Genomic DNA, 26,880 nt, shown 5'->3' on the forward strand with positions numbered 1-26,880 from the left:
GACTCTTTCAAGCAGTTCTCTGAGGTCCTTCCTGAACTGAGGGACCCGGAACTAAACACAATACTCCAGATGTGGCCTCAGCAGGGCAGAGTAGAGGGGGAGGAGAATCTCTCTGGACCTACTCACCACAGCCCTTGCAATCCACCCCAGTGTGCCCTCGGCCTTCTTGGCCACCAGAGCACCTCCCACCCATGCTCACTTGTCCAGGTCAGTGAGGCTCAACCATCCCTGCCTGTCACCTTGGGACACCATTAGCTTTGTTTCCAGGAGCTGGCACTCAGATAGCACCGAGCCCTCGGCAGCAGCACACATGGAATGTGGTTGGTTTGCTTTTTGCAGCGTGCAATTGGTCAGCTGAGGACTCCTGCACTCTGCAGGCATCCAGCAGCTGCCCTCAGAGCAGTGGCTGCAGCACTTCCCCCCCCTTTGTGTTTTAGCACACCTTGGACAATTGTCAACCAAAACTTCACAATACAGACACAAGCAACAAAGCTGTTGCTATCCCTACAGCTGTGAAAATCACCCTCTGCAATCTGAGACACTAAACCACTTGTTCAGATGCAACCATTGGAGACTATCATCCAGATGTGACACTCTGGTGAGCTGCCACACAAACCCCTGACTGTGGTTTAAGCTTTTCCCAGGGTTCAAAAGCCCAAATGGAACAGAGTTAGATTTGCCTCCCCTCAACCTTTTTTCCTGGCAGGGAAAAGCAAATCAGGCAGGAGAAAGGAGGGGTGGAATCACAAAAGAAATGGTCTGGGATCGGTTTGGAAGCAAAAAAAGGTAAGTTTAACAAAATGTAAAAGGCATTTGAGTAACAGTGAAGGTTACAAAGGTGTAAGAAAAGGGTAAATAGAAAAATACACAAAACTGGGCCCAGCTAACACTGGAATCCCTGATGTGGTGTGGATTCTGTTTGGATGCAGTCCCTAGAAGTGTGGCTGCAGCATGCAGGCAGGGCACATGGCAGGAGAGCGAGCCAAGGAGATGGCTCCCCTTATATAGGCCTTGCTGGACAGGAAGGGGGAGTGGAATAGACCTTGACTCCAGGGACCCCTCCCCCTGGGAGGGGAGACAGAGTCCCCCAGGACCCCACAGTCCCACAGAACCCACCTAGGTCAGGGTTCTTTGTCCACCTGAGGGCTGGGTTCTTTTCAGCCCCTCCAGAGACTGGTGTAGCCTGGCACAGTCCCATGAACATGTTCCCAGTCCCACCACAATTAAGCACTCCTGGCAGTCAGTCCAGGCCCAGATGTCCTCTGGTGTGGTTCAGGTGCGGTCAGCCTCAGGCAGCTGCCATTGGCCTCATCTCAGCTTGGCAGTCACTGGGAGCAGGCTCAGGGCAGTTGGCTTTGGGACCTCATGCAGTTAAGCCTTCACTTGGCTGTGGTGTTCCCTGTGCTGATTCCTGCCTTGTCAGCTGAGATGTTTGCAGCACTGAGTTGCAGAACTGATCACAGCTCACAGGATGTTAGGGGTTGGAAGGGACCTCCGGAGATCATCCAGTCCAACCCCTCTGCCAGAGCAGGAGCAGAGAATCCAGCACAGGTCACACAGGAACACATCCAGATGGGGCTGGAAAGGCTCCAGAGAAGATTCCACAAGCTCTTTGGGGAGAGGATCAGGGCATGGCCCTGCCTTTCCTTGCTGGTATCACTGAGGACCTGTAGGTGGCAGAGCACAGGCAGAGTCCTGTCCTACACCAACAAATCCATTGCCCTTCCCAGGCTGAAGTGCTCTCTGTGATATGTTAGAACATTCCCCTTTCTTCTTCTTTTTAAACCTGGACATAACCCTTATCTTGCAGCGCTGTTAGGAACATAAAGGAAAGACCAAAACCTTGTGTGACTTCCCTGTACTGAGCTCTTGCCCTCCCCTGTGCTAATGCAGACATCTATGCCAAACCAAACCAACCACTGTGTTAAAATGGAACCATTGAATCAACCTTTGAAAAAGAAACCCAGGAAGATTCTGTGGTCTGTAGGCAGTCTGAAATGTCACAGCACACACACAAAAGCCTGAACCCTTCCACCTAGAAAAGAACTATTTTGACCTACAGCTTATAAACAACTTACTAGAAAGCAGCCCTGAGGACTTGGGAGTGCTGGTCAGGGAGAAACTGGCCAGGAGCAGGCAGTGGGAGCTTGCAGCACAGAAGGCCAAGGGCAGCCTGGGCTGCACCCAAAGCAGCATTGTCAGCAGATCCAGAGAGGTGATTCTGACACTTGGCTCTGCTCTGCTGAGACCAAACCTGGAGTGTTGTGTGCAGGTCTGGAGCCCTCAACACAGGAAAGACATGGACCTGATGGAGAGGATCGTGGGGAGGGCTACAAAAATGCTCAGGGGGTTGGAGCAGCTCTGCTATGGGGACAGGCTGAGGGAGCTGAGGGTGTTCAGCCTGGAGAAGAGAAGGCTCCAGGGAGACCTTAGAGCAGCCTGACAGTACCTGAGGGGGGACTCCAGGAAGGCTGCAGAGAGACTGTTTGCAAAGGCCTGCAGGCACATGACCAGAAGCAAGGGCTTCAAACTAGAGCAGAACAGATTCAGATTGGACATCAGGAAGATGTTCTTCACTATGAGGATAGTGGAACACTGGAACAGATTGCCCAAGGAGGTGGTTGAGGCTCCTTCCCTGAAGATATTCAAGATGAGGATCAATGAGGCCCTGGGCAGCCTGATCTAGTTGGGGATGTCTCTGCTGACTGCAGGGAGGTTGGACTAGATGAGCTTTGGAGGTGCCTCCTGGCCTGGACCATTCTGTGATTCTATGACTCTATGATTCTATGTTTCTATGATTCTGATTCTGTGTCTCTATGTTTCTATGATTCTATGGTTCTGATTCTATGTTTCTATGATTCTGATTCTGTGTCTCTATGTTTCTATGTTTCTATGGTTCTGATTCTATGTTTCTATGCTTCTATGTTTCTATGATTCTATGTTTCTATGATTCTATGGTTCTGATTCTATGTTTCTATGATTCTATGTTTCTATGATTCTATGTTTCTATGATTCTATGGTTCTGATTCTATGTTTCTATGTTTCTATGATTCTATGGTTCTGATTCTATGTTTCTATGTTTCTATGATTCTATGTTTCTATGATTCTATGGTTCTGATTCTATGTTTCTATGAGTCTATGATTCTATGACCCTGTCTCTCTTATGTTTCTATGGTTCTGTTTCTGTGCTTCTAAGATTCTATGATTCTATGTTTCTTTTGCCTGTTGTCATCAGAGCCTTGCCATGTGCAGCTCTTGACTGCATTCTGAAGCCTGTGTGGAGCAGGCAGTTGTGGTGGTTTGGCTCTGGCCTGGAGGCCAGATACCCACCAAGCCGCTCTATCACTCCCCCTCTTAAGTGAACAGGGGAAGAAGGGAAAGAAAATATAACAGAAGCCGGGGATAAGATAGGAGCAATTTAATAACACTAATAAGCAAACAGCAAATAGACCGCGTGGAAGCAAAAGAAAGCAGAGAGAGAGATGTTAGTCTCTACTTCCCATCAGCAGGACGGTGGTCGGTCTCGGGAAGCAGGGCTCTCTAAGCTTGGTGGTTCCTTGGGAGGATAAACGCCATGGATGAATCCCCAACGCTTCCTTCTTTCACGTCCTTCTTATACCTGAGCTGACGTCAGATGGTATGGAATACCTCTTTGGCCAGTCTGAGTCAGCTGGCTCCGTTGTGTCCCCTCCCAAGATCCTGCCCACCCCTCAATGTACTCCTGGGGCAGAGAAATGTTGAAAGGACACAGCTCGGATACCGAATTCAGCCGTAGCCAAAACACTGCTGTGTTATCAACTGCTGCTGCAAAAAACCACAGCACTAAAACGATGCTGTGAGGAGAATTAACTCCACCTCAGTTCAACCCAATACAGCAGTGGAGCCAGGACTGCATTCTCTGTGTGAAAGGAACCAATCTGCTGTCCCTTCCTGTGTGAAGAGCAGACTCCAAGATTCAGTGACTGTCGTCTTCAGCAGAGGCACTGCAGGTTCTCCACACAGGGCTGAGCAGGCTCAGGGTTGGCTTAGGCTCAGCCTCCTTTTAGGAGAAAGGTTTGGAAGGTTTGGGCCTGCTTGGACATGGGAGAGGTGAACATGGGACAGGTGAACTTGGGAGAGTTGGTCCTGGGAGATGTGAACGTGGGAGAGGTGACCATAGGAGAGGTAAACATGGGAGAGGTTAACATCATGGGAGAAGTGAACATGGGAGAGGTGACCACGGGAGAGGTGAACATGGGAGAGGTGAACATCATGGGAGAGTTGGACATGGGAGAGGTAAACATGGGAGAGGTGAATGTGGGAGAGGTGAATATGGGAGAGATGAACATGAGAGAGGTGAACATGGGAGAGTTTGACATGGGAAAAGTAAACATGGGAGAGGTGAACATGGGAGAGGTGAACATGGGAGCGTTGAGCATGGGAGAGCTGAACCTGCACAGCAGAACCAATGATAAAGAACTGCATAAGAATCACCAGAACATGGCCCCAGGCCTTCTCCCTCTGGAACTGGCCTGGAAGCTCAGCAGATTTCCAGGGCAGGATCACCTCAAGCAGTTTCATGTTGTAATACCTCTTAACCTTCCTTCAGAGTGGGCTGAAGGGCAGCCAGCAGCTGGGAATCCTTCAGTGCAGAGAGCTAAGAGCTCCCCTGCTGCCTGGGCTGCAGAAACCTCGGTGACACTTAGCTGAGCAGAGGCTGCTTAAATCACACCGAGTCCCTCGGCAGATGTCCTGGGGGAGCCCCAGAAGGGAGCAGGAACCAAATGATTTGATATCCTCCACGTCTGTGCAGGAACCCTGGGGGGTGAGAAATGAATGGTGTGAGAGAGGATGGGAGCAAAGCTAAGGCAATGCTCTGTCTGGGGAGCGGATGGGAAAGGCAGCTGGGGAGGAAGCCCCCCGTGAAAATCAGCTCCAGCAGGGCAGGCTGTGGGGAGGTGAATTGCAGCCTGCAGGAACTCCCCACGGAGCAGCCACCGGCACGGCAGGTCGAGGAGCCGCAGTCACCTCCCGGCAGCCTCTCTGTCCCTTTGTGTCTCAGCTCTGCCTGCTGAGAGCGGCAGGCAGCCACCAACACATTGCCCCAGGGGCTCGGGGCAGCCCTCGGCGGGTCTTGGGAGAGGCTTTGCACAACCGGCTAACCCTCCTTGGCCGCTGCCCTCTCTCCTCCCTCCCCCTTCCAGGCTCCAGGGTGAGGTGGAGGAGCCGCCAGGAGGCAGGCACCGTTCAGGCGGCCTGGGGGCGGTGAGAGCTAAGCTCTGTGCCTCCCCTGCCAGACAGCCTCTGACACCTGCAACTGCCTGGCCCAGAATGCCTCTGCAGTGTGTGCTGTGCAGCACCCGAGGCTGATGGGCTATGTTTGAAGAGGATAGAGGCTGGGCAGAAAAGGCCTTGGGGGTGCTGGGGGAGGAGAAGCTCAGCAGCAGCCAGCAGGGAGCACTTGCAGCCCAGAAAGCCAAGCAGAGCCTGGGCTGCAGCAAGGGAAATGTGGCCAGCAGGGCCAGGGAGGGGATTCTGCCCCTCTGCTCCACTCTGCTGAGACCACAGCTGGAGCTCTGGGTCCGGTTCTGGAGCCTCTGTGCCAGGAAGGATCTGGAGGTGCTGGAAGGTGTCCAGAGAAGGGCCACAAGGAGGAGCAGAGGGCTGGAGCTGCTCTGCTCTGAGGACACACTGAGGGAGTTGGGGCTGTGCAGTGTGGAGAGGAGAAGAGGAGAGGCTCCCAGGAGACCTTCTTGTGGCCTTCCAGCATCTGCAGGGGGCTCCAAGAAAGCTGGGGAGGGACTTTTGAGGGTGTCAGGGAGGGATAGGACTGGGGGGGATGGAGCAAAACTAGAAATGGATAGATTCAGATGGGATGTTGGGAAGAAGTTGTTCCCCAGGAGGGTGGTGAGAGCCTGGCACAGGTTGCCCAAGGAGGTGGTGGGAGCCTCCTGCCTGGAGGTGTTTGCAGCCAGGCTGGAGGTGGCTGTGAGCAACCTGCTGTGGTGTGAGGTGTCCCTGGCCATGGCAGGGAGGTTGGGACTGAGTGGTCCTTGAGGTCCCTTCCAACCCTGACAGTTCTGTGATGCTCTCTGCCATTGGCCCTTCTGTTTCAAAAAGGAATTTCTAGGGATGAGTTGGAAAAGCCTTTGGCCTGCCTGGGGCTGTGGCCAGGACCTGTGCTGTGCTCCTGTCCTCAGGGCAAGTTGCTCTTTGTTCCAGCAGCAGCCTTCGAGCCACAAAGCTCCACCACAGCAGCTTGCTCTGGCTCACATGAGGAGGAGTGTGGCCAGCAGGTCCAGGGAGGTTCTCCTCCCCCTCTGCTCCGCCCTGCTGAGACCTCACCTGCACTATTGCATCCAGCTCTGGGCTGCCCAGCTGAGGAGGGACAGGGATCTGCTGGAGAGAGCCCAAGGGAGGGCTCCAAGGCTGGGACTGCAGCACTGCCTGGGGAGGAGAGGCTGAGAGTCCCGGGGCTGCTGAGTCTGGAGAGGAGAAGGCTGAGAGGGATCTGATCAATGTCTATCAATAGCTGAGGGCTGGGGGGCAGGAGAGAGGGGACAGGGACAGGTTCTGCTCAGCTGCACCCTGGGGTAAGCCAAGGGGCAATGGATGGAAACTGCAGCACAGGAGGTTCCACCTCAACGTGAGGAGGAACTTCTGCACTGTGAGGGTCCCAGAGGCCTGGAGCAGGCTGCCCAGAGAGGTTGTGGAGTCTCCTTCTCTGGAGTCTTTCCAGCCCCATCTGGATGCATTCCTGTGTGACCTGTGCTGGATTCTCTGGTCCTGCTCTGGCAGGGGGTTGGACTCAATGAGTTCCAGAGGTCTCTTCCAACCCTTAGCATCCTCCCATCTGTGATCCTGTGATCCGTGGTCCTCTGATCTGCATTGGGATCTGCCATTTGGATTTTCCTTGTCTCTTGGCTCACAGATCACAGCTCCTGGCAGTGCTCCACCCAGGCAAGGTTCTGCTGATCAGCAGCTCGGGGCTCTGGGAGTGCCAGGCAGGGATGGCTGAAATCAGTTTCAAACTGGTCCTGGTACGGGGCTGGAGAGGGCACTGCTGAGAGCTGCTGCCAGTGACAAACGGGTGCCAGGAGGGGGCTGGCAGGGGGCACTGCTGGGTCCTCATGCCAGTGTCAGACTGGTCCCAGATAACTGGAAGCAGTATCCCCTCCCTCCCCGCACCGGGTGCCCTACTCGCCTCCCACTAACACACCAGTAACAACCAGTAAGGAGCCAAGCAGGAAGCGGGAGCTGTGGGTGGGAGGGGAAGGGGTGGGAGGGGAGAGGGGAGTGGGGAAGCAGAGGGGGGAAGGGGAGGGTGTGGAGGGGAGGGTGTGGAAGCTGGGGGGGGGGGGGGAGGGGAGGGGGTTTGGAGGGGGCGGGACGGGACAGGAGCCTACCAGTTCCTCCGAGTTCCGTCCAAATCCACCCAGTTCCTTCCAGTCCCCTCCCAATTCCCTTCAGCTCCAGCCAGCCCCTCCCAGTTCCCTGCCAGTTCCTTCCCAGTTTCCTGTTAGTTCTCACCCAATACCTCCCAGTTCTTCCCAGTTCCCCCCTAGTTTCCTCCCCCTTTCCTCCCAGTTCATCCCAGTTTCCTCTCAGTTCCCCCCCAGCTCCCTCCAAGTTACTTCCCAGTTCCTCCCGGTTCTCTTCCAGTTCCTTCCCAGTTCCCCCAGATTGCTCCCAGTTCCTTGCCTGTTCCCTGCCAGCAGCTCCTGGCAGCCTCCAGCTCTGCCTGTTGGGAGTGGCAGGCAGCGACCAGCACCTGGCTGAGAGGCTCAGAGGAGCCTTGGAGTCCCCCAGAGCCCTCCCCGAGTGCTGCTGCTCCAGCCCTGCCCTGCTGCCAGGGCAAAGGCACCGCAGGGGCATTTGGACTCCTCTCTGCCTTACTCTCTGCTGTGCCTGGTGTGTGCCAGATGAGTGCCAGATGTGTGTGTGCCGTGTGCCAGATGTGTGCCCAGTGGTGCCCAAAGGCACCAGGCAGGGAGGTCTGAAGCTCCCTGCCCGGGCGCAGTGCCCACGGGTGGGAGGCTGCCCAGGAGCCAGCAGTGAGCTCTGGTGGCCAAGAAAGGCCAAGGGCAGCCTGGGCTGAGGGAGGAGGGCTGTTGGAAGCAGGTCCAGAGAGGTTCTCCTGCCCCTCTGCTCTGCCCTGCCGAGGCCACAGCTGGAGCCTTGTGGCCAGCTCTGGGCCCTCAGCTCAGGAAGGAGCTCAGGGAACTGCTGGAGAGAGTGCAGCTCAGAGCCACAGAGGATGAAGGCAGTGGAAGATCTTCCTCAGGAGGACAAACTGCTCCCAGTTGGTCTCTGGCTCCGTCCCTGCCCTCAGTGACCCCCAAGCCCTATGCCCAGTCTGGGACCTGCTCCCAGTAACAAACTGGTCCAAATAAGGGGAGGGGCGGGGGGAGTGGGGAAGAGCACTGCTGGGGCCTTCTCCCACTTAGAAACTGATCCCAGTTAAGGCAGGTAACTGGGACCAGATCCCCTCCCTCTCCCCCACCCCGGGTGCCTCACTCACCTCCCAGTATCAGGCCAGTAACAACCAGCACAGTATCAAGCAGGAACTGGGAGCTGTCACAAGGATGGGGAAGGAAGTGGGGGAAAGGATGGCGGGGGGGGGGGGGCGAAGAGCAGGGGTGGGACAGGGCAGACAGGAGCCTCCCAGTCCCCTCCAACTCCACCCAGTTCCCTCCAACTCCTCCATTTCCTGTCAGTTCCTTCCCAGTTTCCTGTTAGTTCCCTCCCAGTTTCTTGTCAGTTCCTACTCAGTTCCCTCCCAGTTCATCCCAGTTTGCTCCCAGTTAGCTCCAAGTTATTTCCTAGTTGCTCCCAGTTCTCTCCCAGTTCCTTCCCAGGTCCCCCTAGTTGCTCCCAGTTCCCCCCAATTTCCTCCCAGTTTCCCCCAAGAAGCTTTCAGTTCCTCCAAATTCATCCCGGTTCCCCCCTTGGAGTGCTGGTAGGCAGCAAGCTCTGCATGGCAGAGCGTTATGGTGAGCTCTTTCTGATGAGGAATGAAGGACTGGCACGTGCCACAGGTGCCAGCAGGAACCTCTCTGGTGACCAAGGCTGCGCCGGAGTGCTGCAAGACAGCAGCTCCGAGAGCCAGCCACAGCCTAGCAGCAGAGCCTGATCCCAAGCAAGCTCAGCTCAGTTACCCTGAACACCCTGCAAGGACCACGGCGGTACCGCGGATGGTGACATGGTGGAGCTGAAGGTCTCCCCTCCAGGCAGGCATCCCCCAGAGACCAAACCTCCTCTGGTTGGATCAGAGCAGCATCAGCCCCCAGCAGCCATCTTCAGGTTTGTAAGGGTCCTGCATCCTGTGCAGTGGGGCGAGGACACCACAGGAGGCTGGGCTGGGGGCCAAAGCCCCTCCCATATTTCACAATCCTGTTATGTAACTTCTCATAGTTTCATAGTTTCATTCAGGGTTGGAAGGGACCACAAGGATCATCTAGTTTCAACCCCCCTGCCATGCACACAGCCCTTGCCCAGCAATTACCTTCCTCATCTTCACCTCCATCAAGTCCATTGGCGGTCAGACAAGGGCTTGAGTGTCTTTTGAGGGCAGCTCAGGATGTCAACACATGCAGGTAGTCAGCAGAGCATGAGATACTGAATCTCAGGGTTGTGGGTTCAAGCCCCATGTTGGGTGCCAATTACTCTGTAATGCAGTGTAATGAAGTTTGCCCCCCAGCATTAACTGTGCCAGACCAACTCAGTCAGAAGCAAATGAAGCTAGATTCACAAGCAAGAACTACACTCTACAATGGAATGCAATGAATCCTGCCTCACTGTAGACGATGGAGATAGGAATCAATACGGCTGACCAATGTGATCGAGTATTGTTCCTTTATTGTTCCAGTGTTGCAGGCCTGAGGTGCAGGCCTATGGAGCAGGCCTGTAGTGCAAGTATAGCACAGTAAAGTGAAGAAGAAACAGGAGACAGGAAAGGCAGAAGTGCGTAGCAAGGCAACTGCTACAGCTTATATAAACTCAGAGTGCCCTGTTGGCACAGCTCCATTGGTTCCCTCTGAGTGACCACACATTGCACTATTACAGATTATTGGTTCAACTACTAATGACACAACGAGGTTGTTGATGCAGGTGCATGTCCTGTTGTCCCAAGATAACCGTCCATGTTTGTAGCTACCAGTGTCCTGTTTTAGTTCCATGCTGCAGGCAGCAGTGGAGCAAAACAGTGCTGTAACTGGCTCTGCATTTATGCTGAGCATGGCCTACCACCATGTCAGGCTCTAGGCCTGCACTGCCAGATTGCTCACACTGCTCGTCGCTGGCATTGCCACAGAAAGGTGAGGTGCCAACAGGTCTAAAGACTGGTCAGGTCAAAAGTGCAGGTTTTGTCTCAGTCCTGATGGAGAGGGGTGGGAGCGTGCTGGGGAATACATGAATATGTACGTTTTAACACACGAATATGTCTGTTTGCTGGCTCTGTAAGTTCACCTCCTGTTGTTAGGGGGCGCCTCTAGCAAACTCGCTCTGCGCCCAGCGCTGTGTTGCCTTTAGTTTATAATAAACTGGTTATAAATTTCAGCAGTGAGTTTGTTTCTCAGAGCTCAGGGGACTCCTGCCCTGGAGTGCCCTGCGGTATGGGGTGGTGTGTGGAATTAGGACCCCCCTCCAGTGCCTGCTTGGGTGGTGTTGGATGCCAGGAGGTGTTGGGAGTCAGGGAACTGTCAGCATCTGCAGGTACGGGATGCTGGGGGCTGTCCTGATCCAGGCAGGATCTGGGCATTTGGGCTTCTGGGGTCACATTCTGCTATCACCCTTGTAGGTAGGAGCCAGCCAGAGCCCCACAGCTGATAAGCTAACCCCTCCCACACTCCGCAGCCTTGACCCTTGCGGTGGGTTAACGCCTTTTTCTGAAAACAAAAGAAGAAAGCAGGGGGGAGGGCTTGCGGGTACTTTACCCTCCCTGCAGGGCATTTCCCCTGGGAAAGCTGAGTCTGTTCCACTCCCCCCTCCCTGCCCAGCTAGGGTATAAAAAGCAGGACATCACAGCTGTTGGATCTCCTGTTTGGCTCCTGCCTCTGCTGGATGAGAGCTACTGCAGCTACCCTCCTGCTCCTCAGCCACGTGGCCGGACCTGATCCTTTTCCCTGCTGCCTCTGCACCTCCTCAGAGAAAGACTGGTTTTGTATTATTCTTTTCTGTCCCCCTCCCATCCACTCCTGTTCCTTGCCCTTGTGAACTTTTTTTTTCCTGTTATTGTCATATATATAAAGAAAAATTCTTCGCCTCTCTACTTCTAAGCTGACTCCAGATTGTTGTTTAGTGGATTTGCTCCTTACCCCTTTTTTTTTTCCCCTCTCCCTGTTTGGAGGGAGGAGGGAGGGGGGGAGTGGGGAAGAGATTCTCAGCCTTTTCCCCATTTGAGCTTTTAACTCCCAGTTAAGGCTCAAACCACTACAACCCTCCATCCATCTGTCCACAGGTCATTTGTACTCAGCAACCCACTAAACCCTCCACAGCCCCAAAGCTGATCTAGGGCCCAGCCCAAACTACCCCCAGGGAAGCCACAACAGCAGCCTGAGAGCTCACAGTGCCTCCCTGGGGCCCTCAGTTAGCCTTCTGCACCCCAAAACTATCCCAATGGAACCAAAAATGGCCCCAAACAACCAGGCAGCAGGAAAGGACTTCCCCCCCTGCCCCCCTGGGCCTCAGGGGCTGCAGAGGGATTCTGAGGGGCAGGGCCATGGCAGTGCCAGTTTGGAACCTTCCTGGGTGAAGAAAACACAGCAAGGCAGCAACATTTTGGGAGCCTCCTGTTCTTCCCTCCCCACTCCACCTGAGGAGTCCTCCACTGCCCCCCAGTTTGGGGACCCTGGGGGTACCACCTCATGTCCTGGCCTCCTCTCACCATGTGGTGGATTAATGCCCTTTCTGAAAACAAAGAGGGGAGTAATTTGCCTTCCCTGCAGGGTGTTTTCCCCTGGGAAACTGAGTCTGTTCCACTCCCCCCTCCCTGCCCAGCTAGGGTATAAAAAGCAGAGCATTGCAGCTATTAGCTTTCCTTTTGGCTCCTGCCTCTCCTGGATGAGAGCTACTGCAGCTGCCCTCCTGCTCCTCTGCCACGTGGTCGGGCCTGATCCTTCTCCCTGCTGCCTCTGTGCCTCTTCAGAGAGAGACTGGTTTTCTATTCTTCTTCTGTCCCCCTCCCATCCATCCTTGTTCCTTGCCCTTGTGAACCTTACCTGGTATTGAGATAGATTTCTTTTGTTTAAAGAAAACTCTTTACCTCTCTACTTCCAAGCCGACTCCAAATTATTGTTTGGTGGATAACCTTCTTTCCTCTTTTTTTACTCTCTCTGCTGACAGGGAAGAGCAGGGAGAGATTCTCATGCCCCCATCTAAGCTCTTAACTCCCAGTTAAGGCTTAAACCACCATACACCAGTAGCCTTTGTCCCCGCGTGGGGGCTCCTGCCCATGAGGCCACCCCAGCCCCAAGCCCTGGGCTCACAGACGAGGCCAGGCCAGGCTCTGAGGTGCCCTGCGGCCAAGCTGAGTCCAGCACCAAGCCACTGCTGGACCCCCCTGGGCTCTTTCTTGTTCCCCCCACCAGCAAGGGTAGCACTCAGGGAGGTGTCCTGCAGCTTGTGCAGGGCTGAGAGCAGCTGAGGAGAGAAAGCAAAGAGAGGGCAGAGAGCAACAAGCAGAGAGCTCAGCACCACCCCAGGCCCCCATCCAGGCTGCCAAGGTGCTGGGCACCCACTGGGCTTGGCTGTGGGGGTGCCACCACTGCCAGCTGGCAGCGTCCAAAGGGCCCTGGGGTGCTGAGGGCAAGCTGGGCACACTGGGCACAGGGCTTGGGCTTCCTGAGGGCAGGGACAAAGCCAGAGCCCAGCTGGGGGACACTGAGACCGGCTGACAGCTGTGCCCAGCCCTCTGCCCGAGGGCAGGCAAAGGCAGCCCTGGCACAACACCTGGCACAACCAAGCCCCCAGAAAGGGCTCCACCTGCACAGTGGAGGGCACATGAGCAGAGCTCTTCTGTGCAGGGGCACAGCTCTGGCAGAGGCCAGCTCAGGCTGCAGGGGCCCAGCACCAGCAGTGCCCTCTGGGGCAGTGCCCCTGACCCAAAGGCAGCTGCAGTGCCCAAGGCCTGCTCTGTGCTGCCCATGCTCCTCAAGGTCCCCCAGGGATGCAGTTGGCTCAGTCCTGGCACTCAAGCTGCCAAGGCTCACAGCTGCCCTTGCTTCAGCCCAGCTCAGGCTCCTGGGCCGGCCAGGCCTGCCAGCAACCACCTGCCAAGGGTAGGCACCTCTGCCCAGCCAGCCCCTGCACCCCTGGGCTGCAGCACCAGCAGGTGCCCACTTGTGCCTCTGAGGCATCCTCCTGCCTGCTCTCGGCAGCTTCAGATGCACTCTGCAAATACAAAGCCCCTGGAGTCCAGCCTGGGGCCTGCTCCTGATGCCTCCAGAGCTCTGCCACTGCCAGCCACAGCCTGCCCTGTCCTGCTGGGGCCCAGCCTGTGCCCAGCTGCCTACCTTGGGCCTCTGCAGCCCAGCCAGAATGGCAGCAGGGAGCTCCTGCACCTTCCAGCAGCTGAGGTGCTGGCCCCAAGCCCCACATTAGCCCCCCCCGGGACTCCGGGCAGAGGGCTAGGGGATGCCAACCCTGGGCAGGATGGCAAAGGAGAAGCTCTGGCACCAGCCCCGGGCACCCCTAAGCTCAGGCTCAGCACAGCACCCACGCCTGGCACCCCCACAGCACCCAGGGCACAGCCTGGGCTGGGCTCCCCCCTGGGCCTGGCCCTCAGCCCAGACACAGCAGCTGCCACACAAAGCCTCCAAGCCCCCAGAGCCCCCCCCAGCAGCCTCTGCTGCACCCCAGCCCCCACACTGCCCACCACCTCCCCTGGCCACAGCAGCCCCCACAGCACCGCTGCCAGCTCAGCTCTGCTGCCAGGGCAGCAGGGAGCAGAGAGGGACAGGGACACAGGGCCAGGGCCAGCCCCTGCAGCCCACCAACGGCTCTGCCTGCAACACAGCAGCAGCCACAGGGGGCCTGCAGCTGCCCCTAGCAGGGGGATTCAGCAGCATGAGGAACCCCCCAAACACACCCACCCTGACCCAACCCCACCCACAACCGCACACACCCCTCCCACAACAGCACAGGTGACTCCCACCGACCCTGCACACCTCTGCCCTACCCCACAGACACCTCCCCCCAACTCCCCAGACCCCCCCCCAACAGCACAGACCCCCCCAACAGCACAGACCCCCACAGCTGCCCATACACTGCCCACAGCCACACAGAGGTCCCAAGACCCGCACGGACGCCCCCAGCCCCACTCTCCTCACCCCAGGACTCCCCGCTCCAGGCCTTGGCCTTTCTGCTTCACAAACCCAAGCCAGGGATTGCTGCCCCGCACTCTGCCTTTGTCTGCCGGCAGTCACGGCCTGCAGTGAGCTGCTCTAACGAGTCCTCGGGGAGGCTTTGGCAGTAGCGACCCCCAGCGGGGCCGATCGATGCTCCAAGGTACTTCGGCCTTTGCTTCTGACTTAGGCTTCTTGGGAGGTTTCCTCAGTCCCCTGGCAGTTCCTGAAGCTCATGCACCGAGCCCCAGGAGCCCTCGGGAGCCCTTGTTTCTGCACTCATCTTCAGGATGTCAAAATGCAGCTAACACAGCTCACTTGGCACGGCAAGGGGAGAAGGTTTTAGTGTTTCTCAGGTTAGACAAGAGGTGACAGCACCATCCACTGCACAGACCCCCCCAGACCCGCACAGACTTCCGCCCCAGACCCGCACAGACTTCCGCCCCAGACCCGCTCGCCCCACCCCAGGACTCCCCACTCCAAGCCTCACGGACCCTCTCCACACCACAGCCACGCACAGGCTCCCCCAGGCACCACCATCTCCTAGCACACAAACCAACCCTGCGCACCCCGCTACACCCCGCGGACGCTCCCGGCACCCCCAGCCCCGCACACCTCCCCCCGCAACCCTACACACCCCTCCCGAGCTCCAGGACACAACCCTCGGCCCATCCCCCCCCCGAGGATCGCCTCCTCAGCCCCACACATTCCCTCACCCCACCAGCAGCCGCCACAAAGGCGACGCAGAGCAGGAGGCCGACCAACAGCTCAGCGCACACCAAGCTGCCGAGCGCCAGCGCCGGTCCCGGCAGGCTCCCGGCGAGCACAGAGCGCTGCGAGGCAGACCCCGGAACATGCCTCCCGCCTCAGGCGCCGAGGCGGCACTGGCACCGCCTGCAGGGCTGCGGCCGGAGAGGAAGTCCCGCCCACAACTGTGCAGCAGCAGCCAATCAGAACCGCGGGGAGCGCGGCAGCTGCTCCCCCTCCCCGCTACCGAGGCACAGCGAGGAGCTGCCCCTGCCGGCCGCGGCCGCCGTGGCTTCCGCCCCGTGGGGAGCGGCAGCGGTGCCGGAGCGCTAGAGAAGCGCCGCGGGTGCGGGCGAGCGAGCAGCAGGTGCCGGCTGGGGCGCTGCCGGCTGGTGAGTGGCGGCGGGGCGGCAGGAGCTGAGGGGGACGCCGGGAGGCCGCTCTGAGCCCTGCCAATCAGGAGGGTAGGAAAGGACAGGGGCGAGGACTGCAGCCACAGGGGCGTATCCTGCGATGCCATTGGCCCGGGAGGCAGGAGAAGGGCGGGGCGGAAGAGTGTGAGCTTGGGGCCAGGAAGCATGGGAGTGCCAAAAGGTTTAACTTCTGCGAGTTTTAAAGAAGAGATTAGGATGCATCTTTAGGCGGTTTTAGGAGTTTCTGGGAGTTTGACAAGATTTTAAGGAGATTTTAGGAGATTTTAGGTACCTTGAAGAGGTTTAAAGAGATGCTGATGATTTTGACAGCGAGGAGCTGTGGGAGAAGCGCCGCAGGGGCGGGCGAGCGAGCGAGCAGCAGGCGCCGGCTGGGGCGCTGCTGACTGGGGCTGGCGAGCTGCGGCGGGATGGGCTGAGGAGGACGCCGGGAGGCCGCTCTGAGCCCTGCCAATCAGGAGGGTGGGACGGGGGAGGGGCGGGGACTGCAGGGAAAGGGGCGGATCCTGCGATACCATTAGCCGGGAGGCAGGAGAAGGGAGGGGCGGATACAGAACGTGGTCGGGGTTATGGTAATAAGGGGCGCGAGGCACGGCGGGACTCCGCGCGCGGGGGCAGTCCGGCGGGGCTTGAACGGAGCTGGGTGCCCGCGAGAGCAAGCGGGCCCGTGCGGAACTGTCGGGGAGCGGAGCGGGGAGGCGGCTGCGGGCGGCAGGGCGGTGCGCGTGAGCTAGGGGAGCCCGTCGGGGCATGGGTGTGTGTGTTGGGGTTTGTTGTGTATCGCTTCTCGGCCTTTTGGCTAAGATCAAGTGTAGTATCTGTTCTTATCAGTTTAATATCTGATACGTCCTCGATGAGAGGACTTTATATTAAACGGATTTTTGGGCGTGGGAGTTGGATCCGGAGCTTGCTCCCTCCGCTCCGCGCATCGTCCTGGTATTGCAGTGCCTCCGGGAACGGTGCACCCCTCTCTGGGGATGTTTTCCTGCGTTAATAACAGATCTCAAGCCTTCTCTTCCTTGTTTTACTCTGCCTCTTCTGCAGCTCTTCCCAACTGCTCCGAAGGGTTGATCACAGCCGATGCTGCACAGCCTGCAGCTGCCAAGAAGCTTTTACAGGTGCTCTCCCTGCCCTGCACAGCGGACACTTTACAAGGCATTACAAATCTTCATTGCATCTCAGAACCAGAACCCCAGAGCCTGACACATCCCTCGATGATTCTCTAGGCAGGGCTATGCTCCTCCCACACCTGGCTGCCTATCATGGATGCTTCCTGGCCCCAAGCTCACACTCTTCCGGCGGTGCAGTTGCTGTCCATGGGGTAGTACTTCACGGCTCCAAGGCTGCCCACATCGCTCCACGGCACAGGCTCTACTCTGCACTATTCTTCCAGCTCCAAGTGCTGTGCCTGGCTCTGCCGTTACAGCTATGGAGCTCACGTGAACTTTTCTGCACAGCAATTCTCAACCAAACCAAGGCTCACCCTGGATCAGGTTTTCCAGTATAACTGCACAGCCCGTGGCTTGCTCCTAGCAGTGCCCAGACCATATCTCCTCGACTATAGACATAGAGACCCCACTTTGGATAGTCCACGGCCTTCAGCTATCACCCACGAGTCCAGCAAGAATATTTCAAATCCTCCTCAGGCTCAAGGCTCCTTACCAGGACCAAGCAATTGATCCCCTTGGAGTCATTTCTCCTTTCCTCTCTGCTCTTGCCTTGCACAGGTCTGTGAGTGGCCTGTAGGTCTTGGCCTTGGGGTAGAGCTCTGGGTGGGTTTCCTTGCTTTCATAGCCAGGATCATTTGCACATTTAAGGGAACTCTTAGCTGTGCCCAGAATGATGCTCAGCATCTTTTGTGGCAGCTGTGACCAGAGCAGCTGGCCCACTCTTGTCACCCACTGCCAACCTTGCCTTGGTGACTTTGCTTTACTGCTTGTGGCATCACAAATTACATTGATCTGCAGCAGCTGCTCAGAACATAACCCAGGTGTTGTAGTAGCACTGTGTGATTAGAAGCAGCTCTGTAAAGTTACACTAGCTGCAGATGCAGAACTGCTCCCTGGGTGTTGGGCATGCACACAAACACAGCTGGATCCCACACCAGTGCTTGCTGGCCCACCGGCAACCAAAGGCTCGATGTCACATTTAGATCTGGCCAATATTCCATTTCAAGTTGACTGAAACCTATTTGCAGTCATGGTATTGCACACCTCAGGGGTTATGGACAGCAACTGCACCGCCGGAAGAGTGTGAGCTTGGGGCTAGGAAGCATCCATGATAGGGAGCCAAGTGTGGGGGGAGCGTAGCCCTGCCTAGAGAATCAGCGAGGGATGTGTCAGGCTCTGGGGTTCTGGTTCTGCGATGCAATGAAGATTTGTAATGCCTTGTAAAGTGTCCGCTGTGCAGGGCAGGGAGAGCACCTGTAAAAGCTTCTTGGCAGCTGCAGGCTGTGCAGCACAGGCTGGGATCAAAAACCCTTCGAAGCAGTTGAGAAGAGCTGCAGAAGAGCCAGAGGAGAACAAGGAAGAGAAGACTTGAGATCTGTTGTTAACCCAGGAAAAATCCCCAGGGAGGGGTGCACCGTTCCCGGAGGCACTGCAATACCAGGACGATGCGCGGAGCGGAGGGAGCAAGCTCCGGATCCAACTCCCACGCCCAAAAATCCGTTTAATATAAAGTCCTCTCATCGAGGACGTATCAGATATTAAACTGATAAGAACAGATACTACACTTGATCTTAGCCAAAAGGCCGAGAAGCGATACACAACACACCCCAACACACACACCCATGCCCCGCCCCGCTCCCCTAGCTCACGCGCACCGCCCTGCCGCCCGCAGCCGCCTCCCCGCTCCGCTCCCCGACAGTTCCGCGCGGGCCCGCTTGCTCTCGCCGACACCCAGCTCCGTTCAAGCCCCCGCCGGACTGCCCCCGCGCGCGGAGTCCCGCCATGCCTCGCGCCCCTTATTACCATAACCCCGACCACGTTCTGTATCCGCCCCGCCCTTCTCCTGCCTTCCGGCCAATGGCATCGCAGGATCCGCCCCTTTCCCTGCAGTCCCCGCCCCTCCCCCGTCCCACCCTCCTGATTGGCAGGGCTCAGAGCGGCCTCCCGGCGTCCTCCTCAGCCCCTGCCGCCCCGCCGCCGCTCACCAGCCGGCAGTGCCCCAGCCGGCGCCTGCTGCTCGCTCGCTCGCTCGTCCGCCCCTGCGGCGCTTCTCCCGCGCTCCGGCACTGCTGCCGCTCCCTATGGGGCAGGAGCCACGGCGGCCGCGGCCGGCAGGGTCAGCTCCTCGCTGTCAAAATCATCAGCAGCTCTTTAAACCTCTTCAAGGTCCCTAAAATCTCCTTAAAATCTTGTCAAACTCCCAGAAACTCCTAAAACCGCCTAAAGAGGCATCCTAATCTCTTCTTTAAAACTCGCAGATGTTAAACCTTTTGGCACTCCCATCTCTTTGACACACCTGCCCAAAGATAGTAAGAATCTCTTCAAATGTCATTAAAATCTCTGTACAAACTCCTAGAAACTAATTCTGGAGAGATATGCTGAGTGTTCAACAGTGTTGTGAGTGTTCATCTGCCTTCAAAAATGCTGAAGAACGCAGAAAAATCATCAACATCCCTTTGCACTCTTCAGGACACCTAAAGACTCATTAAGATCTATTAACATCTCCTGGAGTTCCCCCAAGCCACCTATTGAGGCATCACATTAAGCGTGTTGGTGAGACTTTAGCAAGCCTTTGGTTCTCAAAAATACACAAATGTGGCTGAAAGGTCATGCAAGTGTCTTCAAACCTCCTGGAAACGTCCTCAAAAGTCAACAAATCTTTCCAAAACTGTTCAAAACCTCTGGAAACTCCATGAAAACAACTTAAAATCTCTTAGCAACTGTGATCAGTGGAGTGATAATTCGCGTCAGTTGGATGATTTTGATTAAGAGAAAGCCTAAATCAGAAGCTCTGAAGCAGAAGTATGGAACTAACAAGTGAGACAGGGAAGCAGACACAGGAAATTGTGGTATATGCTTGTGTAACTTGAGGAAAATGTTTTCTTTTGTTATAAAATGTTCCTTATTGTATTATTTGCCTTTGCTATTATTGTTTGTATTTTGCTTGCGTTATTGTATTTATGTAGAAGCCTGACTAGTAGAGTGAAATATTAGGGAAGCTAACAGCTTGTGTGAAAAATAGCCTGTGGAACAATAAGTTGCTCAAGGATGTGCAAGGAGAAGAGTCGCCTGTTGGCAAGAAATATGCCTATTTTAGGAATTAATTTGATTAGACACACCTTTTTGTATGAATATGGATCAGGAATAGAATATTTAAAGAGGAACTAGATCGTGCTTAGTGTGCGTGTCGGGGGAGCGCAGACCCCCCCACGCACCCCACGCCGTTCGCTTGCCTTTCATTGCCTTAAATTGCTCTTTTCCAAATAAAATTGTTTTTAATCAAATTTGAATTGGCTTTGTCATTTATAACAGCAACCCTGCATCCTGTCCCCTTTTTGGGGGGGACAAGGCCTAATTGCTGCCTCACCATTTCTAGGATCTTCCCTCATTCCCAGCTTCCTGATGCAGCTGTTAAGTGAGCCTACCAGGGATCAGGCCCTGCTTGACCTGCTGTTCTCAAACAGAGAAGGGCTGGTGGGAGATGTGATGGTAGGAGGCTGTCTAGGGTGCAGCCACCGTGAGCTAGTGGAGTTTTCAATATGCAGGGCGATGTGATGTATGGAGTAATAATTTGTGTCAATCAGATGAGTGCTGTAAGCTCTGAAATGGGAAGGAACCAAAGGAAAAACGAAGAAGGAGCTAGAAGCAGGGAACTGCAGCATACATGTATATAGTTTGTAGTTAGGCTTAAGCAGTTGCATTGTGAAAGGTTTAAACAGTTGCTATATGTGGAAGAATCAAAATGTGAACCTAAGGGCAACTAGGGAAGACAACTCATTTCATCACTATCGACCACCAGGAGGACCCCGAGGACTTACCACGCTTGCGCGGTGAAGGAAGCCACTTCCAGGGATTGATTAGCATAAACTCCACCCCTTTCTAGGAACTTGTTTGATTAACTACACCTTTGCTTAGAAAAGTTATGAATATGTATTAGAGGAGAGTCTATAAAGGGAAACAGGTTGTGTGCCTGTGCGTGTCGGTGGAGCGCAGGTCTCCCACGCGCCCAGCGCAGTTTGCTTGCCTTTTATTGCCATTAAAAACATAAAACTGTCATTATTGACTACGTTTGACTGGTTATTCATAACAGAAATAAGGAGCAGCAGTAACAGAACCCTCGCTTTGGACTTCCAGATGGAAGATTTCCCCTTGTTTAAGCAACTAATTTGGAGAGTCCCCTGGGCAGCAGCCCTCAAGAACCAAGGGGCCCAGGAGGGTTGGACCTACTTCAAACAGGAGCTCTTGAAGGCACAGGAACAGGCTGCACCCACGTGCCGGAAGATGAGCCGAGGGGAAGGCTCTGGGCCTGGATGGGCAAGCAGCTCTTGGAGGGGTTAAGGGAAAAAAAGAGGCTGTATCACCTTTGGTAAGAGGGGAGGCAACTCCTGAAACACTTAAGGATGTTGTTAGGCCACACCTTGAGTCCTGTGTCCAGTTCTGGGCTCCTCAGTTTAAGAAGGACATTGAGACACTTGAACGTGTCCAGAGAAGGGCAACGAAGCTGAGGAAGGGTCTGGAGCACAGCCCTGTGAGGAGAGGCTGAGGGAGCTGGGGTTGCTTAGCCTGGAGAAGAGGAGGCTCAGGGGAGACCTTCTTGCTCTCTCCAGCTACCTGAAGGGAGGTTGTAGCCGGGTGGGAGTTGGTCTCTTCTCTGAGGCAAGCAGCTCCAGAACAAGAGGACACAGTCTCAAGCTGTGCCAGGGGAAGTTTAGGTTGGTGGTGAGGAGGAAGTTCTTCCCAGAGAGAGTAATTTGCCGTTGGAATGTGCTGCCCAGGGAGGTGGTGGAGTCACCATCCCTGGAGGTCTTCAAGAGGGGATTGGATGTGGCACTTGGAGCCATGGTTTAGTAGTCATGAGGTGTTGGGAGACAGGTTGGACTTGATGATCTTTGAGGTCTTTTCAGACCTTATTGATTTTATGATTTCTAGGAGGGGTTAAGGAAGTACAGGGAGGATCTGAGGGCTGTTAGGGAGGGTGAGAATGATCTAAGGAGGGTTTGAGGTATCTAAGGAGGATTAGAGTTGTTATAAATGACTGAGCCAATTGAAGTTGACTGAATATAGTTTTAATTCAAAAGGAGCAATCTTAAGGCAACAAGAGACATGCAAAACAGCGCTGCGTGCACAGTGCACACTAATCACTTCCTAACTCCCCTTTAAATATTCTACTCTTAATACATATGCATATAAAGGTGGGTTTATTTAAATTAGTTTGTCCTTCTGCTGGTCTTTCAATGATGTAATCTTCTGGTCAGCACAGCCGGTGGGTTGTGTGCTAAGTCCTTGTGACTGTATCTTTTTAGCTCTGCTGTTACAATCAAAGTCCTTCCCAGGGATGGATTGCACATAGGTTCTTGTGATTCTCACAATTGTCTCTTGTGTTCACGTCTTCTGTAGCAATCTCTCTTCCCTTCTCATCCTTGAACAACTTCTTGTTTCATAATATTGCAACTGTTAGCTGTTAATTGCTAACATGTCACTAGGGCCCTAGTATACATATATTAAAACAAATCAAATTAATAAACAACAGGTTATGCTAAAACTTAAAATCTTGCTCGACACTAAACCAAGTCAAATTAATCATAAACAACTGATCATACTAAAGCCTAAAAAGAATCTCACTCTAGTTACATATGTAAGTTCCCAGTGTCTGATCCCTTGTTTCATCATCCATGCTCCTGCTTTTGCTTTAATCAAAATCATCGATTTGGCATGAATCATCATTCCATTTATCACAGAGTGATGGAAAGGTTGTTTGAGGGAGCTAGAGGTGGTCTTGGTGGATTTAAAGGAGCACTTAAAGGATCTAAAAGAAAGTTTGATGAGGTCTAGGGAGGATTTGAGAGATCGAAGGTCTGAAGAAGATAAAGGAGGATTTTTACTATCTTTGGGCAGGTGTGTCAAAGAGATGGGAGTGCCAAAAGGTTTAACATCTGCGAGTTTTAAAGAAGAGATTAGGATGCCTCTTTAGGCGGTTTTAGGAGATTCTGGGAGTTTTGATAAGATTTTAAGGAGATTTTAGGGACCTTGAAGAGGTTTAAAGAGCTGCTGATGATTTTGACAGCGAGGAGGTGCCCCTGCCGGCTGCGGCCGCCGTGGCTCCTGCCCCATAGAGAGCGGCGGCGGTGCCGGAGCGCGGGAGAAGCGCCGCAGGGGCAGGCGGACGAGCGAGCAGCAGGTGCCGGCTGGGGCGGTGCCGGCTGGGGCGGTGCCGGCTGGGGCGGTGCCGGCTGGGGCGGTGCCGGCTGGGGCGGTGCCGGCTGGGGCGGTGCCGGCTGGGGCGGTGCCGGCTGGGGCGGTGCCGGCTGGGGCGGTGCCGGCTGGGGGGCTGGTGAGCGGCGGCGGGGCGGCAGGGGCTGAGGGGGACGCCGGGAGGCCGCTCTGAGCCCTGCCAATCAGAAGGGTGGGACGGGGGAGGGGCGGGGCCTGCAGCCACAGGGGCGGATCCTGCGATGCCATTGGCCAGGAGGCAGGAGAAGGGAGGGGCGGATGCAGAACGTGGTCGGGGTTATGGTAATAAGGGGCGCGAGGCATGGCGGGACTCCGCGCGCGGGGGCAGACCGGCAGGGCTTGAACGGAGCTGGGTGTCCGCGAGAGCAAGCGGCCCCGTGCGGAACTGTCGGGGAGCGGAGCGGGGAGGCGGCTGCGGGCGGCAGGGCGGTGCGCGTGAGCTAGAGGAGCGGGGCGGGGCATGGGTGTGTGTGTTGGGGTTTGTTGTGTATCGCTTCTCGGCCTTTTGGCTAAGATCAAGTGTAGTATCTGTTCTTATCAGTTTAATATCTGATACGTCCTCGATGAGAGGACTTTATATTAAACGGATTTTTGGGCGTGGGAGTTGGATCCGGAGCTTGCTCCCTCCGCTCCGCGCATCGTCCTGGTATTGCAGTGCCTCCGGGAACGGTGCACCCCTCCCTGGGGATGTTTTGTGTGTTAACAACAGATCTCAAGCCTTCTCTTCCTTGTTCTTCTCTGCCTCTTCTGCAGCTCTTCCCAACTGCTCCGAAGGGTTTTTGATCCCAGCCTGTGCTGCGCAGCCTGCAGCTGCCAAGAAGGTTTTACAGGTGCTCTCCCTGCCCTGCACACACCTGGGTTGTGTTCTGAGCAGCTGCTGCAGATCAATGGCATTTGTGATGCCACAAGCGGAAAAGCAAAGTCACCAAGGCAAGGTTGGCAGTGGGTGACAAGAGTGGGCCAACTGCTCTGGTCACAGCTGCAACAAAAGATGCTGAGCATCATTCTGGGCACAGCTAAGAGTTCCCTTAACAACAGATCTCAAGCCTTCACTTCCCTGTTTTCCTTTGGCTCTTCTGCAGCTCTTCCCAACTGCTCCGAAGGGTTGGGGTCAGGAAGCATCCATGGTAGGGAGCCAAGTGTGGGGGGAGCATAGCCCTGCCTAGAGAATCAGCGAGGGATGTGTCAGGCTCTGGGGTTCTGGTTCTGAGATGCAATGAAGATTTGTAATGCCTTGTAAAGTGTCCGCTGTGCAGGGCAGGGAGAGCACCTGTAAAAGCTTCTTGGCAGCTGCAGGCTGCGCAGCACAGGCTGGGATCAAAAACCCTTCGGAGCAGTGGGGAAGAGCTGCAGAAGAGGCAGAGAAGAACAAGGAAGAGAAGGCTTCAGATCTGTTGTTAACACAGGAAAGATCCCCAGGGAGGGGTGCACCGTTCCCGGAGGCACTGCAATACCAGGACGATGCGCGGAGCGGAGGGAGCAAGCTCCGGATCCAACTCCCACGCCCAAAAATCCGTTTAATATAAAGTCCTCTCATCGAGGACGTATCAGATATTAAACTGATAAGAACAGATACTACACTTGATCTTAGCCAAAAGGCCGAGAAGCGATACACAACAAACCCCAACACACCCACCCATGCCCCGCCCCGCTCCCCTAGCTCACGCGCACCGCCCTGCCGCCCGCAGCCGCCTCCCCGCTCCGCTCCCCGACAGTTCAGCACGGGCCCGCTTGCTCTCGCGGGCACCCAGCTCCGTTCAAGCCCCGCCGGACTGCCCCCGCGCGCGGAGTCCCGCCATGCCTCGCGCCCCTTATTACCATAACCCCGACCACGTTCTGCATCCGCCCCGCCCGTCTCCTGCCTCCTGGCCAATGGCATCGCAGGATCCGCCCCTGTGGCTGCAGGCCCCGCCCCTCCCCCGTCCCACCCTCCTGATTGGCAGGGCCAAGAGGGCCCCTAAAGAACATAAAGTACTAGAGGTTTTGAATGTGTGGCCAATAACTGTGTGCTAAGGACCGGTCATTATTGTTGTAGTTGTATTTGCATTTGTTTTGTGTTCTGTCTGCTCTAAAAAGAAAGTACTGTGTTGTATTGTGTAAAATGGGAGGGAGACAAAGTAGTGAGATCCCAAGACACAGCCCACTTGGTTGTATACTTGCCCACTGGGGGGAAATTGGAGGCCCCCCAGGAGGGTCAACAAATCAAAAGACTCTAAATAAATTTTGTACTCGGTGGTGGCCATTATATAAATTAGATGGTGGAGAGAAATGGCCTGTACATGGGAGTCTGGAGTATGATACTTTACTGCAATTGATGTTGTTTTTACGAAGAGAAAAGAAATGGGACGAGACAATATATGCTGATATGTTTTTCTATCTCCGAGAGGATCCGGAGTTTCAAAGGGACTGTGGTGTTAGAGCTCCCTCTGATCCAATGGGTTTGGCCCTTGAAAAAGATGTATAATGATGGCCTGCTTGTGAAACCCCTCTGTGAATTATTGAAAGAGACTGATAAGGACTTGCAATGGAATGGAGAAGCTGAACAAGCTTTCCGTACCTTAAAGAAGGAATTGATGAGGGCACCAGCACTAGGCCTACCTGATGTCACTAAACCTTTTTGATTGTATTCCCATGAAAGCCAAGGGATAGCACTCGGAGTCCTAGCACAAACCTTAGGACCCTACCGAAGGGCGGTGGCATACCTCTCTGAACAACTGGATGAGGTAAGCAAGGGATGGCCAGGATGCCTGAGGGCTGTGGCAGCAGTTGCGACTAACATTCAAGAGTCTCCCAAATTCACAATGGGGCAGAAGATCACAGTCCTAGTATCACACACCAGCTCTGCTGTTCTAGAAGCCAAGGGAGGACACTGGCTGTCTCCACAACGATTTCTTAAATCCCAAGCCATCCTAGTGGAGCAGGATGATGTAGAAATTAAAGTTGCTAACTTTGTCAATCCAGCCTCTTTCCTCCAGGGTGGGGAGGGAGAACCAGTTATTCACGATTGTTTGCAAACAATTGAGGCCACTTATTCCAGCAGACCTGACCTGAAGGAAGAACCCCTAGAAAAGGCAGACCATAACTGGTACACTGATGGAAGCAGTTTTGTGATCCAGGCAGAAAGAAAAGCTGGGTATGCTGTAACTACAGGAGAAGAGGTAATCGAGGCACAAGCCCTACCAAGCAACACCTCTGCTCAAAAGGCAGAGATAATAGCACTCACCAGAGCCTTCAGCTTTCCCCAGGGAAAAGTGCAAACATATGGACTGACTCCAAGTATGCCTTTGGGGTGGTACATGCCCATGGAGCCATTTGGAAAGAAAGAGGACTGTTGACATCTTAAGGAAAGGGTATTAAACACGCAGAAGAAACACTGAGGCTGCTAGAAGCAGTGCAGATGCCAAGCAAAGTAGCCATAATGCACTGCAAAGCACACCAAAAAGGGAATACTGGTCAAGAAAGAGGCAACAGACTGGCAGATGAAACAGCTAAAAGGGTGGCCAGGGAGGGGAGGAAGGTGTCAGAGTTTGTTTTGATCCCAGATGGTAAACTGTCCATTGAGCAACAAGAGCCAGAACCTGTGTATAGCACAGAGGATCAGAAATGAATCAAAGACCTTTTGGGGAATAGGACAGGAAAGGGCTGGGCCAGGACACTGGATGGGAAGCTAATCATTCCCACTAACCTTCTCTGGGCTTTTGTTCAGATGGAACAGGCAAAGACTCACAGGGGAACAGAAGCCCTGTATCGAAAATTGGTTCAGGAGTGTATAGCACGGAAGTTATACACCACGGTCAAACGGGTAACCCGGCAACGTGAGGTGTGTCTTAAGGCTAACCCCAAGGTAAGAAGAGGAGTTAGGTTGGCACAAATTAGCAAAGGAAATTATCCAGGACAACAATGGCTAATTGATTTTACTGAGCTCCCAAGAAAGGGGGGATCCAGGTACCTGTTGGTACTCACTGACACCTTCTCTGGTTG

The 26,880-nt window shown here is 54.9% G+C and overlaps 4 non-coding genes across 4 annotated transcripts; 2 read left to right on the forward strand and 2 right to left on the reverse strand.

Moving 5' to 3' along the window:
• The first annotated feature begins 16,278 nt into the window (after nucleotides 1-16,278).
• LOC137442663 (U2 spliceosomal RNA) lies at nucleotides 16,279-16,469 on the forward strand. Its single transcript, XR_010987717.1, has one exon. It is a non-coding gene; the product is annotated as a U2 spliceosomal RNA (small nuclear RNA).
• A 1,603-nt stretch (nucleotides 16,470-18,072) lies between these two features.
• On the reverse strand, nucleotides 18,073-18,263 carry LOC137442664 (U2 spliceosomal RNA). Its single transcript, XR_010987718.1, has one exon. It is a non-coding gene; the product is annotated as a U2 spliceosomal RNA (small nuclear RNA).
• A 5,125-nt stretch (nucleotides 18,264-23,388) lies between these two features.
• Nucleotides 23,389-23,579, forward strand: LOC137442665 (U2 spliceosomal RNA). Its single transcript, XR_010987719.1, has one exon. It is a non-coding gene; the product is annotated as a U2 spliceosomal RNA (small nuclear RNA).
• A 740-nt stretch (nucleotides 23,580-24,319) lies between these two features.
• On the reverse strand, nucleotides 24,320-24,510 carry LOC137442666 (U2 spliceosomal RNA). Its single transcript, XR_010987720.1, has one exon. It is a non-coding gene; the product is annotated as a U2 spliceosomal RNA (small nuclear RNA).
• Between the last annotated feature and the right edge of the window lie 2,370 nt (nucleotides 24,511-26,880).

Source organism: Melanerpes formicivorus, unplaced genomic scaffold (assembly GCF_026170545.1).
Source record: "Melanerpes formicivorus ecotype bairdi unplaced genomic scaffold, bMelFor1.0.p_v2 SCAF_7, whole genome shotgun sequence".
NCBI lineage: Eukaryota > Metazoa > Chordata > Aves > Piciformes > Picidae > Melanerpes > Melanerpes formicivorus.